Source organism: Antechinus flavipes, chromosome 2, assembly GCF_016432865.1.
Source record: "Antechinus flavipes isolate AdamAnt ecotype Samford, QLD, Australia chromosome 2, AdamAnt_v2, whole genome shotgun sequence".
Lineage (NCBI taxonomy): Eukaryota > Metazoa > Chordata > Mammalia > Dasyuromorphia > Dasyuridae > Antechinus > Antechinus flavipes.
The window spans coordinates 671,383,729-671,400,547 of NC_067399.1; the positions used below are offsets into that span (position 1 = coordinate 671,383,729).

Here is a 16,819-nt window from a genome sequence, read left to right on the forward strand (position 1 = left end):
TTGTTAGTATATGTAAGCAGCGCTACATATTCATTTACCCTCCTACTTAGAGGAAGGAAATAGGTATGACCTCCCATTCCCTCAATTATTGTTATTTATCCTTCTTTCTCGAAGAAGGCCAATGATATAAGGAAGGTGATACCTTGACTTGCAAGTAAATTGGAGTTAAGCAAGAAGGGGTGTGCAAAGTCACAAACTTCACCCTTTCTTCCAGAATCATCTGAGTTCAAGGCAAGAAAGCTACAGATCATGATGACTGGAGATGGCTCTCGATGCAAAGGAGACTTTGGACTTTTTAAGCTAAGGCCTTTCTCAGGTCTTTGTCTGAGGCAATGTCCATTCAATGATTAAGATTAAAAAATGAGGCAAAAAAGTATATTTTTATCTAGTTCAAAAATTAATCTGGAGGGAAAGGGGGCTTTTAGTTATCTAGGTGTGACTGCCTTTTGTTTTTATTTATAATTCTGAAGTTATATGTAATTGTCCTTCCCCCCCCCAACCCCCAATCTATTTGATAGCATTAATCAACAATTATCTAATGAGTGTTATCTATATGCCTTATATTAGGTCCTTGGGACACAACTCTCTGTTCAAGGATCAACATCCTATTGACTTTCCTCAAGGTCACACAGCTAATAAGTGTCAGAAATGAGATATGAAACCAGGATTTCTGGATTCCAAACCAGGATTGTTTTTAAACATATCAACCTATTTTTACTTGACTAACTGATCTCTCTTTTGGAAGCAAATAGGAAAGCAATTAAAATAAATAGTAAGCTATTTTCAACATTTTTATGGTGCCAACCTATAATGCATCTCATTCCATCTTCAGCCTCTATAATAAATTAAAAAGGCTAACTAAAGCAACTTCTGACTAACTTTCTTCCCATAATGTTCCCATGGCTTGGGCTACAACATGTAACTTGTCTCGTAATTTATACAGAGGTCCAGAAAACCCAAGTATGATCAGAGCTCATTCAGGGTAGCCAGAGTGCTTGATGTGACCATATTTTTTAACAATGGCATTCACAACATCATTGTACATTTAAAAATTGCAATCTGATTATAAAAACTAATCACCCCAAATGCTTTACAGTAGTTTTTGCCAATTACATGCTAAGCATCTGCCATAAATACATCACAGAAACAACTGCATTTTCAATGAAACAAAGATTTATCCTAAGAGGTAAAGAATAATATGGTCTGACTCAGAAAACATTTGTAGTCTGATGTTGCCCTACTTGAAATTGTGATGGACAAATGGAAATGGGATTTATTTAGCATACTTCTGGAACCAAGTGCTTTGTGGTTGAGTTTCAGCTTTTTTCCCCCAAATTAGTCTGTTGTACCCAGAGCAACGATGTGTGACAAACATTTTTAAATTAAATTATCATGTGAAATAAGTTTGAACAGTAGAGGTTCTTTGGGGAGCAGCAGATGACATGATATAAGAATAGCGACCCAGTTCCAGAATGAAAACATCTTAGCCAGGTCTCCCAAAACATCCACAAGGGTTTGAATCTGCTCAAGTCATTTCACAATGATCTTGAATATATGAAAGATGTGAATGAAAAAAATGGCAAAATGGAAATGTGTTGGGTAAGTGGAGTGAGTATTTGATGGTGACACCATGATTGTAAGCCTCACTAGCCGAATGGATGATAAACCATTGACAATAATAGGAAAGTTTGGAAAAAGGGGTTAGTTTCTGCTTCTTTAACCATGATGCCAGAGAGAGAAGAAGAAAGAAAATAGAAAGAATAGCTGAAAGTAAAAGTATAAAGAGACATGGAGACAAAATCATGGAAAGGTTCTCATGACAAGGTAGATATATTTTTCTCATAGCAAAAAGGGAGCCATGAAAAGTGAAAATAAAACTTAACATGTTGACAGCTGTGTGGAAAAGAATATAATTCAACACTTATGGCTTTCTTCTTCATGAAATGCAACTCAGCTAGCTATGAAGAGGGAGCCTAGGGCAGAAATGAAAAGAGAATGAAAAGGGACTAGATAGAATTTGGGAAGCCAGTGATCCCAAGCTATTCAGGCTGAAAAAAAGTTCATCATTTAAACATCACTATTCTTCTGGACATGCAAAGGGTAGAATTCCAAAATCAAATGGTTATTGTAGGGAACCCAGAGAGTGACATATGGTGAGTATACGTAGGTGGTAATAGAGCATCAGCAGTAACATCTGTGGGATGTGGAAGAGTAGTTATCACAAAAAGTATAGAATCAAAATGTAGTAAATAGGGAGATTCAAAAAGACATAGTAGGACTATAATGACCATTGTTAGTGCTGACCCATCAAACATAAAGGACCATGTGATAGCTAGCTAGCTAGATGAATATATAGAAAACTAATGGAGAACAGAGACAGAGAGAAAGAGACAGAGAGAGAGAGACAGAGAGAGAGAGAGAGAGAGATAAAAAGAGAGAGAGAGAGAGAGAGAGACAAAGAGAGAGAGAAAGAAAGACAGTGACAGAGACAGAGAAAAAGAAAGAAACAGAAACAGGGACAGAGAGACAAAGACACACAGAGAGAAATGGATAAAAACATAAATACAAATAGATACAGACATATATTAAGATATAATTCTGCATACTTGAATTAGATGGATATGAGTATCAAGTTAGTATGAATCAGTTCTCTGCTGCTTTTGCTAATTTGGGCCTAAAATTTAACACCATCACTCCTCCATCAGTCAGCACCACACCATATGTATTTGAAAGCAAACTTAAGGAAATGGAGAAATTTTTAATGCTGTGGATAAATTCTCTTGCCTTGCCAGTTTACTTTCCAGGGATATACACACTGAAAATGAGGTTGAAACCCACATTGCCATAGTTAGATCAGTGTTTCGGAGGTCCCAAAGGAAAGTGGAAAATGAGAGATATTAGACTGACTACCAAACTGAAGGTATACAGAGTTGTGCTAACTCCATTATTGCATGCCTGTGAAAGCTGGACAGTCTACCCGCGTCAAGCCAGGAAATTGAATTGCCTTCAGTTGAACTGTCTTGGGAAGATTCTGAAGATCCCCTAGTAGGATGAGATACTAGTCACCTAAGTCCCTTCTCAGACTAAACTGCCAAGTGTTCCAACTCTGCTGCGGAGAGCACAGTTTCATTGGGTTGGCCCCATTGTTTCAAGGCCAAATGTACACTTGCCAAAAAAAAAAAAAAAAAAAAAAAAAAACTATTTTATAGAGAACTAGCACAGGGCAAGGGTTCACAGGGTGGTAGGAAAAAGTGATCACAAGGATACCCTAAAGGTCTTAAGGAATTTAAGATTGATTGTATGACATGGAAGACACTGGCACAAGTCCACCCAGCATGGTGTGCCCTCCTTAGAGAGGGTGTTGTGCTCTCTGAGCAAAGCTGAATTGGATTAGCTCAGAAGATATGAAAGCTGTACAAAATTAGAGAAGCTACCCCAATTGTTCATAGGCACTATTTGTGTCCATTCTGTGACAGAGCATTCTGAACTTGTATTAGTCTGATCAGCTACAAGCAAACATACTGTAATTCAATTCTAATATAGTGATGTCATTTTGGTCCTTTTTGAAAAGGAAGGACAGCAGCCATCTAAGCAGTTGTAGAGCTAGATAAAAATAGAGATAAAGCAAACTGTGCATACCCTTTGATCTAGCAGTGTTACTACTGGGCTTACATCTCAAAGAGATCTTAAGAAGGGAAAGGGACCTGTATGTACCAAAATGTCTGTGGCAGCCCTCTTTGTAGTGGCCAGAAACTGGAAACTGAGTGGATGCCCATCAATTGGAGAATGGCTGAACAAATTGTGGTATATGAATGTTATGGAATATTATTGTTCTGTATGAAATGACCAACAGGATAATTTCAGAAAGGACTGGAGAGACTTACATGAACTGATGCTGAGTAAAATGAGCAGGACCAGGAGATCATTATATACTTCAACAACAATACAATATGATGATCAATTCTGATGGACATGGCCCAATGAGATGAATCAGATGAGTTCCATTTGTTCAATAATGAATAGAACCAGCTACATCCAGCAAAAGAACTCTGAGGAAATGAGTGTGAACCACTATATAGTATTTCCAATCCCTCTGTTTTTGTCCACTTGCATTTTTTATTTCCTTCTCAGGTTAATTGTACATTATTTAAAAGTCTGATTCTTCTTGTGCAGCAAAATAACTGTATGGATATGTATACATATATTGTATTTAACATATACTTTAGCATATTTAACATATATTGGTCAACCTGCCATCTGGGGGAGGAATGGGGGGAAGGAGGGAAAAAATAGAACAAAAGGTTTTGCAATTGCCAATGCTGAAAAACTACCCATGCATATAACTTGTAAATAAAAAGCTGTAATAAAAAAAATTGAGATAAAGGCAAATACATTAATAGAAGTATAGATATAGATATAAGGAATACTTCTAGACAAATGTGGGTGAATACAACATGAATGAAAGGAAATAAGTCACAGACCTAGGACTTCTGACTCCAGAATCAAGGATTCCTTAATTGTGCCATGTTCCTGAGCACTTTATGCAAGACATAGAAGAAGGTGCTAAAAAGATTTTTTAAAAATATAGTCATATCTTCAGGGAGCTTACATTTTAGTAGCCAAGAAAAACTGATCCAGGAAAAGTGCCCCAGCCAAGTATATTGAATGTTTTCTTATTTCATAAAAGGGAACTTTTGGCTGTGCCGTTTAGACATAGAAAAGGAAAGAAAAAAAGCAGTCAATCTTCTATCAAAAACAATCAACCCTCTTGTTTTGTAGAATAAGTAGATTCATTGAAAATAAATGTCCCTATGGAAAACAATCAGTAACATCATTATATTTTTATCTTTAAGTATAATCTAGTATTATAATCTGCTCTGAGTTATTGACTATGCAGGCAATATTAGGAAATATCAAAATCTCCATTTCTGAGATTTATTATGACTTATCTATCCAGTTGTTTCTAATGGCCAACATTCAGTACCTAAAATAATGTGGACTTTTTTTCATTTTATTCATTGTAAATGATGCATCTAAATGTGGTTTAATTAAGTTAAAGGGTGATTTGAATTCTTATAGCCCTATCATGGTAAATTCCTATCGAGTCTTATGACATTGATTTACTAGGCCACCAGGAAGTTCAATGACATGGGAATGATGAACAGCTTTAGATATAGGTGACTTTGAGTGAACCAGGCTTGAGGTACCTGCCATGGAATTAATGTACAACTCTAATATTTGATGACACCACTTTGATGTAAGTTCTCTTGTTAGATATCATTAAATTGATGAGCCATTTTGGAGTTTGCTAACAGGGATTTGATGAACAGCTCTGATTTCTGGAACGGCTCTGAAGTGGTAAACTCTCCAGGAGTTAGATAATGCTGGATTGATGAACTATTGCACAGCTAAATGATTGAGAATTTCATTTACCTGAGGAGTTAAATCCTGGATTGTTCTCAGGTAGACAGTCATCAGTGGCTGGAATAGAGCAAAAAAACAATTTTGGATCCAAAACTCCACATAAAATTAGTGATCAGCTCAGGGAAATATATTAGCTTAATGACCAATTGATCACTTGAGTGACAGAGGGCTTAAGTTACTTGTTCAAGGTTACATAGAGAACTAATGGCAAAGTCATTTCTTGAACTCAGATTTCCTGATTTTTGGTACAATGTTTCACCCATATATTCTTTGTGAAGTGATGCACAAGACATTCTTCTGAGCAAAAAAAAAAGTCTTACACACACCCCTATTGATTTTGTTGAATCCAATCTTTCCCCTCTTTTTATTAATTATGCTAAATTCTGAGAGAGGGATGGGGACAGAATATGTTAGGAAACAAAGATGACATAACAACCAATGATATTAAAAGAGTTTTAAAATCTATAGATATTCATACATACACACCGTATCTAACATTTTTACTAATCAGATTGCAAAATTTCAAAACTTAGCTTTATTGTCAATTAAGGGAATACAAAAAGGACCAGGAGTATTCTATTAAATGTTTGGCAACTCAATCTCCTGAAAAAAATATATTTACACACAACATATACCCTTGATGCACTTTTAAGTTTAATCAATGTTATTAACATTTTCCTCATCACTTTCTTAAGTCTACAGAATCAACAAAATAATAAATCAAGTCGAATTTGTTGAATTCGTTAATTTTTGAGATGCATATGCTCACAGTAAGAATTTAATAGTTGACTTTTGCAAGCCAGTTCAAGATGGCTCCAGAATATGCATTAGCAACATCTGAGGGAACAAAATAAGATTCAAAATCAAGACGTTCATTCTTAAAGAAAAATGAATTTGAAAGACATAAACTAAACATTCTGCTCAAGTCAGTGATCAATCGTGAAAATCAAGGATAGATGACAAAGATACTAGCCACTGTCTGATAAGAGAAGGGGAGAACTCAAGCCACTGATTGAAGTACATATTTTTGGAAATAGCCGATACATAAGTTTGTTTTGATTGAGGATGATTATTTGATAAAAGGGTATTTTCTTTTTTATTAGACGAGATTCAAAAGGAGATGCCAGCAGGAACTTTGAAAATAATTTGTTGAATTTGTTCTATTATGTTTAAAAGATGAGATATACTTAATAGAGTTATACATTTTTAACTGGAATCCTCCTTTGTGTACTTTGTTTATGGAGAAGCTCATATTTATCAAGTTTAGACTTGATCATTTGGACTAAGAAACCTCCAAAATAACTTTCAGTTTTAAGCTCCAAACCTCTGATTCTGATGCTCTGAATTATTTTATCTTGATTCTGTTAACCATTCCAAACCTTCACAGACACCTTTTTAAAAAATGTTCTCATCACTGAATTAAAAGACAAATTATTTAACAAAAATATACATTGAGAAAATTGCAGGGGATTACTGCTTTGTCATTTGATGTGATTATTTGAAATTAGTATAGTACAATGGGGGGAAAAGCTTAAGTAAGAATCTGGAGTCTAGAGTCCAATCCCAGTGCTAACACTTATTAGCTAGTCTTGGACTCTTACAAGCTATGTGAACCTGGGCAAGTCATATAACCTCTGTTTGTCTCAGTTTTTTCAACTGTAAAAAGGGAATGATAATAGAACTTACTTTGAATGAGTGTTATTAGGAATAAAGGATATATTTGGTTAAGTGCTTAGCACAGTTCCTTCTTGTTGTTGTTCTTTATTCTCAAAGTGGATCGATAGAAAGATAGATAGATAGATAGAAAGATAGACAGATGATGGATGGATGGATAGATTATGTATCCATACTGATGGATTAACTGATTGAACTAGCCAAGCCAATGAATTATTCAAATTTGAATATTCTTCTTTTACTTGATTTTTTTTTCCCTTTGCAGTATGACTTTTGAGTGGTTGTGAAGTGATAGTGTTCTTGAACTTATTGGAATAAGCATCAGAGTTGGCTCAAAGAAGTAATAATATATATATAATCAATTGAGTATAGAAATCTATCTTATCCTATAGGAAAGTAGGAGGAGAAGGAGATAAGACAGGGGAGGGAGGGAGAAAGGAAGGGGTAGTCTGAAGCAAAATACTTTTGAGGATGGACAGGATGAAAGGAGAGAGAGAATGGCATAAAAAGAAGGGGAAATAGGATAAAGGGAAATACAGTTATCAATACTAAGTGAAAAAACTGAACTAAGTTTCTTTGATAAAGACCTCTTTTCTCAAACATAGAGAACTGAGTCAAATTTATGAAAATAAAAGCCATTCCCCAGTTGACAAATTATCAAAAGTTATGAATAGTTTTCAGAAAAAAGTAATGAATCCTATCTATTAGCATACAAAAAGAAAATTCTCTAACTCACTATTAATTGGAGAAATGCAAATTAAACAAAATTAATAGGGGTGTGTGTAAGACATTTTTTTTTTGCTCAGAAGAATGCCTTTTGCATCACTTCACAAAGTTTTCTTGTCTCTTTAATGTGAGATAATTTACCCTATTTTATCTCTCCCTTTCCCTTCTTTCTCCTAGTACATATTTCTGTCATCTCTTAATTTTATTTTTAGATACCATCCCTTCATGTTCAACCCATATCTGTGCCCTGTCTATATACACTTCTAACTGCCCTAATAATGAAAAACTTCTTCTGATTACATATATCATCTTCTCATGTAGAAATATAAACAGTTTAACCCTATTAAGTTCCTTAAGAGTTCCCTTTGCTGATTACATTTTTGTGCTTCTTGGATTTGAAAGTAAATGTTCTATTCAGCTTTTTTTTTTCATTAATAATGCTTCAAAGTCCTCAATTTCGTTGATTACCTATAATACCTATTTTCTCTTTGAAGTATTGTACTCAGTCTTGCTGGACAGGTGATTATTGGTCATTATTCTAGTTTCAGTACCCTAAAATACAATATGCCAAACCTTTTATTTCTTACTATAACAGCTGCTACATCTTGTATTATCCTCTCTGTGGCTCTACCATATCTGATTAAGTTCTTCCTGACTGATTGCAGTATTTTCATGAGAGCTTTGGAATTTAACTATAATATTCCTGGGAATTTTCATTTGAGGTTATCTTTCAAGAGGTGATCAGTGGTTTCTTTTAATTTCTAATGTATCAAAACAGTTCTCCTTAATAATTTCTTAAAAGATGATATCTAGGCTCTTTTTGCTGATTGTGGCTTTCAGGTAGTCTAATAATTTTGAAATCATCTCTTTTGAATCGATTTTCCAGGTCAGTTGATTTTCCAATGAGGTATTTCACATTGTTTTCTATTTTTTCATCCTTTTGGTTGTGTTTTATTGTTTCTTGATTTCTCATGAAGGCATTAGCTTCCGTTTGCTCAGTTCTAATTTTTAAGTAAATATTTTCTTCAGTGAGCTTTCCATTTGGTCAATTCTATTATTAATAAGTTTATTTTTTCTTCATTGAATTTGTGTGCCTTTTTCCATTTTACCATTTCTGTTTTTTAAAGCATTCTTCTCATTGGCTTTTTGTACATCTTTTAACAGATAGCTTACTCTGTTTTAAAGATGTTATTTTCTTTATTTTTTTAAAATTTCCTTAACCAAGATGTTGGTTCATTTTTCATTATTTCTTTGCATTGCTCTCATTCTCTTTCCAATTTTTCCTCTACCTCTCTTACTTGATTTTCAAAATCCTTTTTGACCTCTTTCATGGCCAAAGACCTAGTCATCTTTTTTCTTGAAGGCTTTGCATGTAGGAGCCTTGATTTCATTATCTTCTTCTGAGTGGATGTTTTGATCTTCCTTGTCACCACAGTAACTTTCTATACTCAGAAATTATTTTTCTGTTGTTTTCTTATTTTCTCAGCCTATTCTTTTACTTTCAATTCTTTGTTAAAGTAGGGATCTGCTTCCAGGATGGATGATGCACTGTCCCAAAATTCAATTTTCATGCAGCTGTTTTCAAAGATACTTTTAGAGACCTGTAAGTTTTTAGTCCTTCAAAATTGCTATAATCTAAGGAGAGGTATGCTTACTGCTCTCCTGATTTGTGTTCTGCTATGTGAGCTACTGAAAGTACCTTTCTTGCCCTGAAATTCAAAGGGGAAGGGCTGATTCCACTGTAACTGAAATCTCTGGTGTCCCTAATATTCTTCTTCTCCTTGCCACCAAGGACTGTGGCAAAAAAGAGGCTGCTATAATCTCCTTCTGCCCAGTTGTCCAATCCCTTACTGTCTGTGGGCTGCCACTGCCACTACTGATTCAATGGCTTCCAAGGCCTATTTCTGATTTTCTAGTATCTCAAATGTACTGACAGCCTGTGATGGATTGTGTTCCACTCTGACTCTAATGTAGTAGATGGTTTCTTACTGAACTTCTAACTTGTCTTTGGCTAGGAAATTTTTCCACTTTGTCTTTTTGTGGGTTCTAGTACTCTAAAATTTTAGAGTTATAGTTAAAAGTAATTTGGAGCGATATAAAGAATAGTACATGTGAGTCCATGCTACCATATTAGAGGTTCCACCAATTCTTGCTCCCTTCTTGTATTTTCATCAAGGATATCCTTTAGAGATGAGTATATTGTTCTCAAAAAGATTTTATAGCCAGCAGCTATATAGGTAGTCCTATTTGATGGTCTTTTACTTTTCTTATTTAGTATTAGTACTTTCCAAATTAATTTTCCCATGATGTATGGTCTTATTGTCATTATTTTTTTTTACGTTGCATTGCTCCCAACACAGATTACTTCTTGAGGATTTGGCCTGGCTCAGATGCAAATCCTATCTTTGTTTTCTTAATAGTCATTTCTGCTTCTTATAAAAGTACATTAGACATTCAAATTAGAATCTAAATAATATGGCTCCATTGTAATGAATAATGAAAATAGTTTGTTATACAACTGTTGATAAATCTATTCAATTCTTTAACTGTTTTCTTCTTTCAAGTTTAATTTCCATGTGTTCTTGAGATAATATGATATAATGCTGTCATCCCACCAAGCTTTCTGCATCCTCATTTTTTGAGTCCATCAGCTTTTATCCCTTATTAATGATATTACTCCTTAACATCATTGGCAAATGTATGTTAACATCTCTCCTTTATTCCATTTCCTGTTTTTCAATACTATCATTTTAAAAGACAACACAAGTCAAAGGAAAATTACAACAAAAAGAAAATCCTTATTTAATCCTCCCATTTTAAAGAAGAGGAGATGGAAGTCAAAATGAATTTTGCTATTTGCCCAAGGTCTAGCAGGCAAGAAAAAGAAAAGCCTGGATTAATGATCATTCAAATGCAATAATCTCTACAGTATACAATGCTACCTATGGATAAAAAAAATAGCTTATGGGAAAATCAGGTTATTTGATAAACAATATTTTAAAAGGTATACTTTAGTTAATATCAAGAAATATACATCTTACCCAGCAGTGCCATTCCTGGGTCTGTATCCCAAGGAAATCACAAAGGAGGGAAAAGGACCCACATGTGCAAAAATGTTTATAGTAGCTCTTTTTGTGGTAGCAAAGAATTGGAAAAGGAGCAGGTTCCCATCAATTGGGGAATGGCTGAACAAGCTGCAGTACATGAAAGTAATAGAATATTATTATTCTATAAAAATGATGAACAAGATGATTTTAGAAAGGCCTGGAAAAATTTACACGAATTGATGCTGAGTGAAACAAGCAGAACCAGGAATACATTGTATACAGTAACAGCAAGATTGTGTGATGATCAACTATGAAAGACTTGTTTCTTGTCAGTGGTTCAATGATCCAAGGCAATCCCAGTGGACTTTGGGTGGAAAATAATATTTGCATCCTAGAAAAAAGAACTATGAAGATTGAATGGAAATCAACCCATGATATGTCCACTTCTTTTTTTTTTCTGTTTTTCTCTCTCTCCCATGGTTTTTCCCTTTTCTTCTGATTTTTCTCTCCCAACATGATTCACATACCAATGTGTATTAAAACTAACTAAATAATTTTTAAGGAAAAATATACCTCTTATTTTGAAGGGATATTTCTGAAAGTATATTTAACTACTTATAAAGAGACTTTTAGAAAAGTCATTTATATATAAATATCTCTATATTTCAAGGTACAATCTGTTAACTACTAAAATGAGGATATATATATGTGTGTGTGTGTGTGTGTGTGTGTGTATGTAGAGAGAGAGATACACATATATATATATATATATATATATATATGCATCTATTTTGGTGGTATTTAATGAGGACACAGGTGTGCCTTGAAATGGAAAAAAATTCAATGACTTATGTGAATATATTAAGGGAATATCTAAAATGTACCCATCTCTATTTCTCAAACATTATTTGCTTTCTGATAGTAACTCTCTTTGATGCTTGCTTGTACATAATGGAGAATATAAATTTGATATCTAAGAGGCCTGGATTGGAAGATGTGACCTCCATTAAAGATGTGACTTTAGGCAAAGCAAATCTCTAGCTAAGCCTTATTTCTTCATGTGCAAATTGTTGGATTAGACCAGATAATCCCTAAGACATCTTGGAAATCCAGCATTCTTTGAGCAAAAAAATAATGTTAATTCAAAAAGAAGAAACTCTGATGGGTGATTAGAATGAAAGCTTCCTATGTTGCATAAAAGGGTGCAATCTCTAACTCTACCAGTTGTTATCAGCTGCTTCCCCAAATTTGTTATTGTCATTGTCATCAATCATATCTGATTTTTTGTGACTTCATTTGGGGTTTTCTTGCCAATAATATGGAAGTGATTTGCCATTTTCTTCTACAATTCATTTTACAGATGAAGAAATTGAGAGAAATAGAATTAAGTGACCAGTCCAGAGTCGCACAGTTAGTAAATATTTAAGACCATATTTGAATTCAGGAAAATGAATCTTCCTATCTCCAGGCCCAGCACAGTTTAAACAGTGCTTCCTGTCTGCCCCAGAATTTGCTGAACTATCATATAAAAAGAAGGGAGGGACTAAGAAAGAATGGGATATTATTAAAGAAATGGTAAAAGCCCAGTCAAATGAGGTTATATACATCCATTTACTTACCTCCCTTCTAAGCTCCAAAGTCATAGCCTAAGTATGACCATGTGCCCTTTACAATTTCTACCTTTGGATATCAATTTGAAATTGAGTAATTGGCTCTATTAACTTACAAGAAGCTATTTTTTTTTCTTTTTTAAATCCAAATGATATGTCTGGATCAAGGGGTTCCTGGCAATAGCTATCATACCAACATCTTATGACCAACATCTATAATGGCTGAATATAATTCACATCCCTATTTGAACATCTAGAAGGTGTTGGTGGTCAATAATAGAATTATCAAAATATGAGTAGCTGAAAAATTCTGCTGTATTCCATTTTTATTAATAGGAAAGATTTTAGTTCTGTCTGTATTCCAGGTGATTCATGAAGAACTTTTTTCTCATAGATATTTCCATTGATAGAACAAATTCCAGATGAGACATTCCCCACTACTAATGTAGATCCACAACTGTTCTGTGATTTTTAGTCTTAATTGTCTGGAACTTAAAAGTAACTTAAGAAGTGAAGACCTTGCTCAGAATCATACAACCAGTATGTGTCCCAGGCCAGAAGTTCTTTATATACTATTCATCAAAGCACACAGTAGGGGTTTAATAATAACTTGTTAAATTAAATGGACATCAATTGAAATCACTATGCTGATTGACTACATTAGGTGGTAAGTATCATGTCTTCTTCCTGTAGATTCTGATTATTTTTCTAGTGCCTCCAAATGACTTATCAATTACAGCCACCTAGTGGGCATAGTTTTGCTCACTTTCCAATCTAATGTAATCATGGCCATGTGGCTGTTAAATAATTCAAGTAAAAAAAAAAAAATCACAAAAGGCTATGATGCCTTCTTAAAGAAAAATGCCAGTAATAAATAAATATTACAATTTCAAATCACTTCTAAGAATAAAACTATTAAATTAATTTATATTTACTAAAAACTTAAGGTCACTTAGTCCTAGCCATTGAAAAGCTTTATTAGTTCTGGTAATCAGTTGTCAGTTTGGTAGCACCCAGAGAATTATCAGATTTCTTCCCTCCTCTGTTTATCCAAAGTGTCACAGCTAGTGACAAAGTAGAACCATGGATAGACCAATGGATTTGGAGTCAGCAAGAAGTAGGACTAAATCTAGATATGTGATCCTGAGCAAACAGCTGATCTTTCTAAGTCTCCGCTTTTCCACCTGTAAAATGAAGATAATAATAGCATCCATATCATTGGGATATTGTGGGGAACCAAATGAAGCAATTTTGAGGCAGCCTAGCCAAACTCCTTGATTTTACTGAAAAGGAAATTGAAGTCTAGGGAGGGGAAGTGACATTTCAAATCAAGCAAGCCTCCAAGTTTCAAGCCCAGAAGCTCAAAAACCAGTAATCCAGACAGACTGTCTGAAATAATTTCATTATCTTTTTGAAGCAGCCAAATGAACATAACTCCTCTTTTTGAAGCAGGCAAAGGATATTTTATTAAGTGCTTACCCGTATGTGCTTTTAAAAAACTTTGTCAGTAATATTTTATCTTTTCAACTACATGTAAAGATAGCTTTCAACATTTATTTTGTAAGACTGGGTTACAGATTTTTCTTCCTCCCTCTGTTACTTCCTCTCTTCCCCAAGACAGCAAGCAATCTGATAAAGGTTAAATGTGTAAATTATTTTAATATATTTTTATATTTGTCATGTTGTACAAGAAAAACTAAACAAAAAGAGGAAAACATGAGAAAGAAAAAAAAAACAAAAAATGAAAATACTAATATTTGATCAGCATTCAGAATTAATAGTCCTCTCCCTGGATTCAGAGGGCATATTCCATCCTAAATCTATTGGAATTGCTATCAATCATCACATTATTGATTAAAGCCAAGTCCTTCACAGTGGATCATTATATAATCTTGTTATTACTGTGTACAATGTTTTCTTGGTTCTGCTCACTTCACTTAGCATTAGTTCATGTAAATCTTTCTAGGTTTTTCTGAATTAAGCCTGCTCAATATTTCTTATAGAACAATAATATCCCATTACATTAATATGACATAACTTATTCATCCATTCTCCAGTTGATCAAAATACAAAATTTTCAGGTCCTTGACACTACAAAAAAGCAGCAACAAATATTTTTGTACATATGGGTTCTTTCCCCTCTTTTATGATGTCTTTGGGATATAAGCCCAGTAGAGATACTTCTGGATCAAAAGGTATGCCCAGTTTGATAGTTCTTAGGGCATAGTTACATATTGCTCTTTAGAATGGTTGGCTCACTTCACAATTCCACCAACAATATATGTGTCCCAGTTTTCCCACATCTTCTCCAACATTCATCATTATATTTTCCTGTCATTTTGCCCAATCTGAGAAATGTGTAGTGGTACCCTCAACTTGTCTTAATTTGAATTAGTCTAATCAATAGTGATTTAGAGCATTTTTTCATATGAATAGAAGTGATTTTAATTTCTTCATCTGAAAATTGTCTTTTTATATTCTTTGACCATTTATCAATTGGAGAATGGCTTGTATTAATATTAATTTGAATCATTTCTTTACATATTTTTAAAGTAGGCCTTTATCAGAACCTTGAATATATATATATATTTGCCAATTTAATTCTTCCTTTCTAATGTTGTCTGCCTTGATATTGTTTGTAAAAAAAAATAAATAAATAAATATGTTTTAACTTCGTACAGTCAAAATTGTCCATTTGCATCCCATAATACACTCTAATTCTTCTTTGGCCAAAAACCCATTCCTTTTACACAGATCTGAGACATAGACTATCCTTTGTTCTTCTAATTTACTTATAGTATTGCTCTTTATATTTAAATAATGAACCCATTTTGATTTTATTTTGCTATAGGTGTTAGGTGTGAGTCAATGCCTAGTTTCTGACATACTAATTTCCAGTTTTTCCAGCACTTTTTGTCAAATAGTGAGTTCTTATTCCAGCATAAAGTATTTTTAATTGGTATGGAACTGAATAAGTAGATTAATTCAGGTAGAATTGTCATTTTCATTATATTAGCTTAACCTACCCATGAGCAATTAATATTTTTCCAATTGTTTACATCTGATTTTGTGTGAATAACTCATTCTTAAGGTATTATTAATATATCTTAATACAGAAATAGAAAAAAAAAACATGAAAATGTGAGATAAGTAAATATGCTATGGAAATGATTTCCTACATTTATGAAGTATTGCCTTTTAATGATTGGTAGTATGTTTAGACAGAATTTTTTAAAAACACATGCGTGAAAATTCCTGATGAAATTAACTGAGTTATAGATAGTGATTTTTTTTTTAAAGCCTGGCTTGTCACTTCAATGTTTAAGGGGACTCCTAGAGAGAGAACTCCTCTCTAGACAATTGGATTACTTTTGTATGGTTTTGATAGCTCTAACATACCTCAATACCTGGAACAAAACCATTTTGACAAATGATGTCTCCTAATTGACTGGTTGTTTGATTTGCAACTTATAGTTTTAAGAGAATGCCTGAGGGAAAGAAAGTTAAGGGACTTTCCTAGAGTCAAATAGCCAGCATGGATCAGCAGTAATCTTTAAACCCAAGTTTTCTTGAGTTTTGGTCAAGATCTCTCTGTCAATGCTTTGTTGTCCTATTTATCCCCAAATCTAACTTATATTCTACAAATAAAATTGCATCATCACTATGCTATGAAAATATTATTTTATGATATATATATAAAGAGATTCTCAAAATTGAAATTCTAAAAAAGTTTTTGATATAATTGTGTTTCAATATTTTTATATGCATATACATCTCCTATTAATGAAAGGCAGGATTTTGTACTTTCCATAAAATCATTTTGGAATGAGACTTGGATTTCAAGCCTTATCTAAATTTCTAATTTTTAAATGTTGATAAAAATACAACATTTTATTCAATGTTGAATACTCAAGATCTCCCTTCAAAATCATGAGGTGAGAAGGAAAGAAAAGGAAAGGAAACATGTTTTCTCAAATCTCTACTTTGGGTCAAATTTGGTTAGTGGAATTTAAGAAGGAAGGAAGGAGAAAGACAATGTTTTCTTTTTTTTTTTTTTTCTTGTGTCTTTTCCCACAATGTCGCTGTCCTATTACAGTGTTAAATAGAACAACGACCATCAGGAAACTGTCACTCTGGACTCCTTTTTGATTGCAACAGCTATAGCAAGAACTGTAGCAGCTTCGATAAGGACCAGGATAATGTTTGTTTTTGTTTTTTATTAGATCCATGATTTCATCAGAGTACAGAGTGCTCAATAGGAAATATGTACTTGAGAAAGTTTTCTAAGGCAATAAGAGGCTAAGTGACTTGCTTAGGATCTTACAGCCAAGATATGTC

At 33.7% G+C, this 16,819-nt stretch overlaps 1 protein-coding gene and 1 non-coding gene across 2 annotated transcripts in view; one reads left to right on the top strand and one right to left on the bottom strand.

Moving 5' to 3' along the window:
- PCDH15 (protocadherin related 15) overlaps window positions 1-16,819 on the top strand; it is an 859,006-nt gene that overhangs the window by 742,682 nt on the left and 99,505 nt on the right. The window lies entirely within an intron of this gene.
- On the bottom strand, window positions 16,541-16,677 carry LOC127552653 (small nucleolar RNA SNORA16B/SNORA16A family). The gene has a single exon (XR_007951508.1). It is a non-coding gene; the product is annotated as a small nucleolar RNA SNORA16B/SNORA16A family (small nucleolar RNA).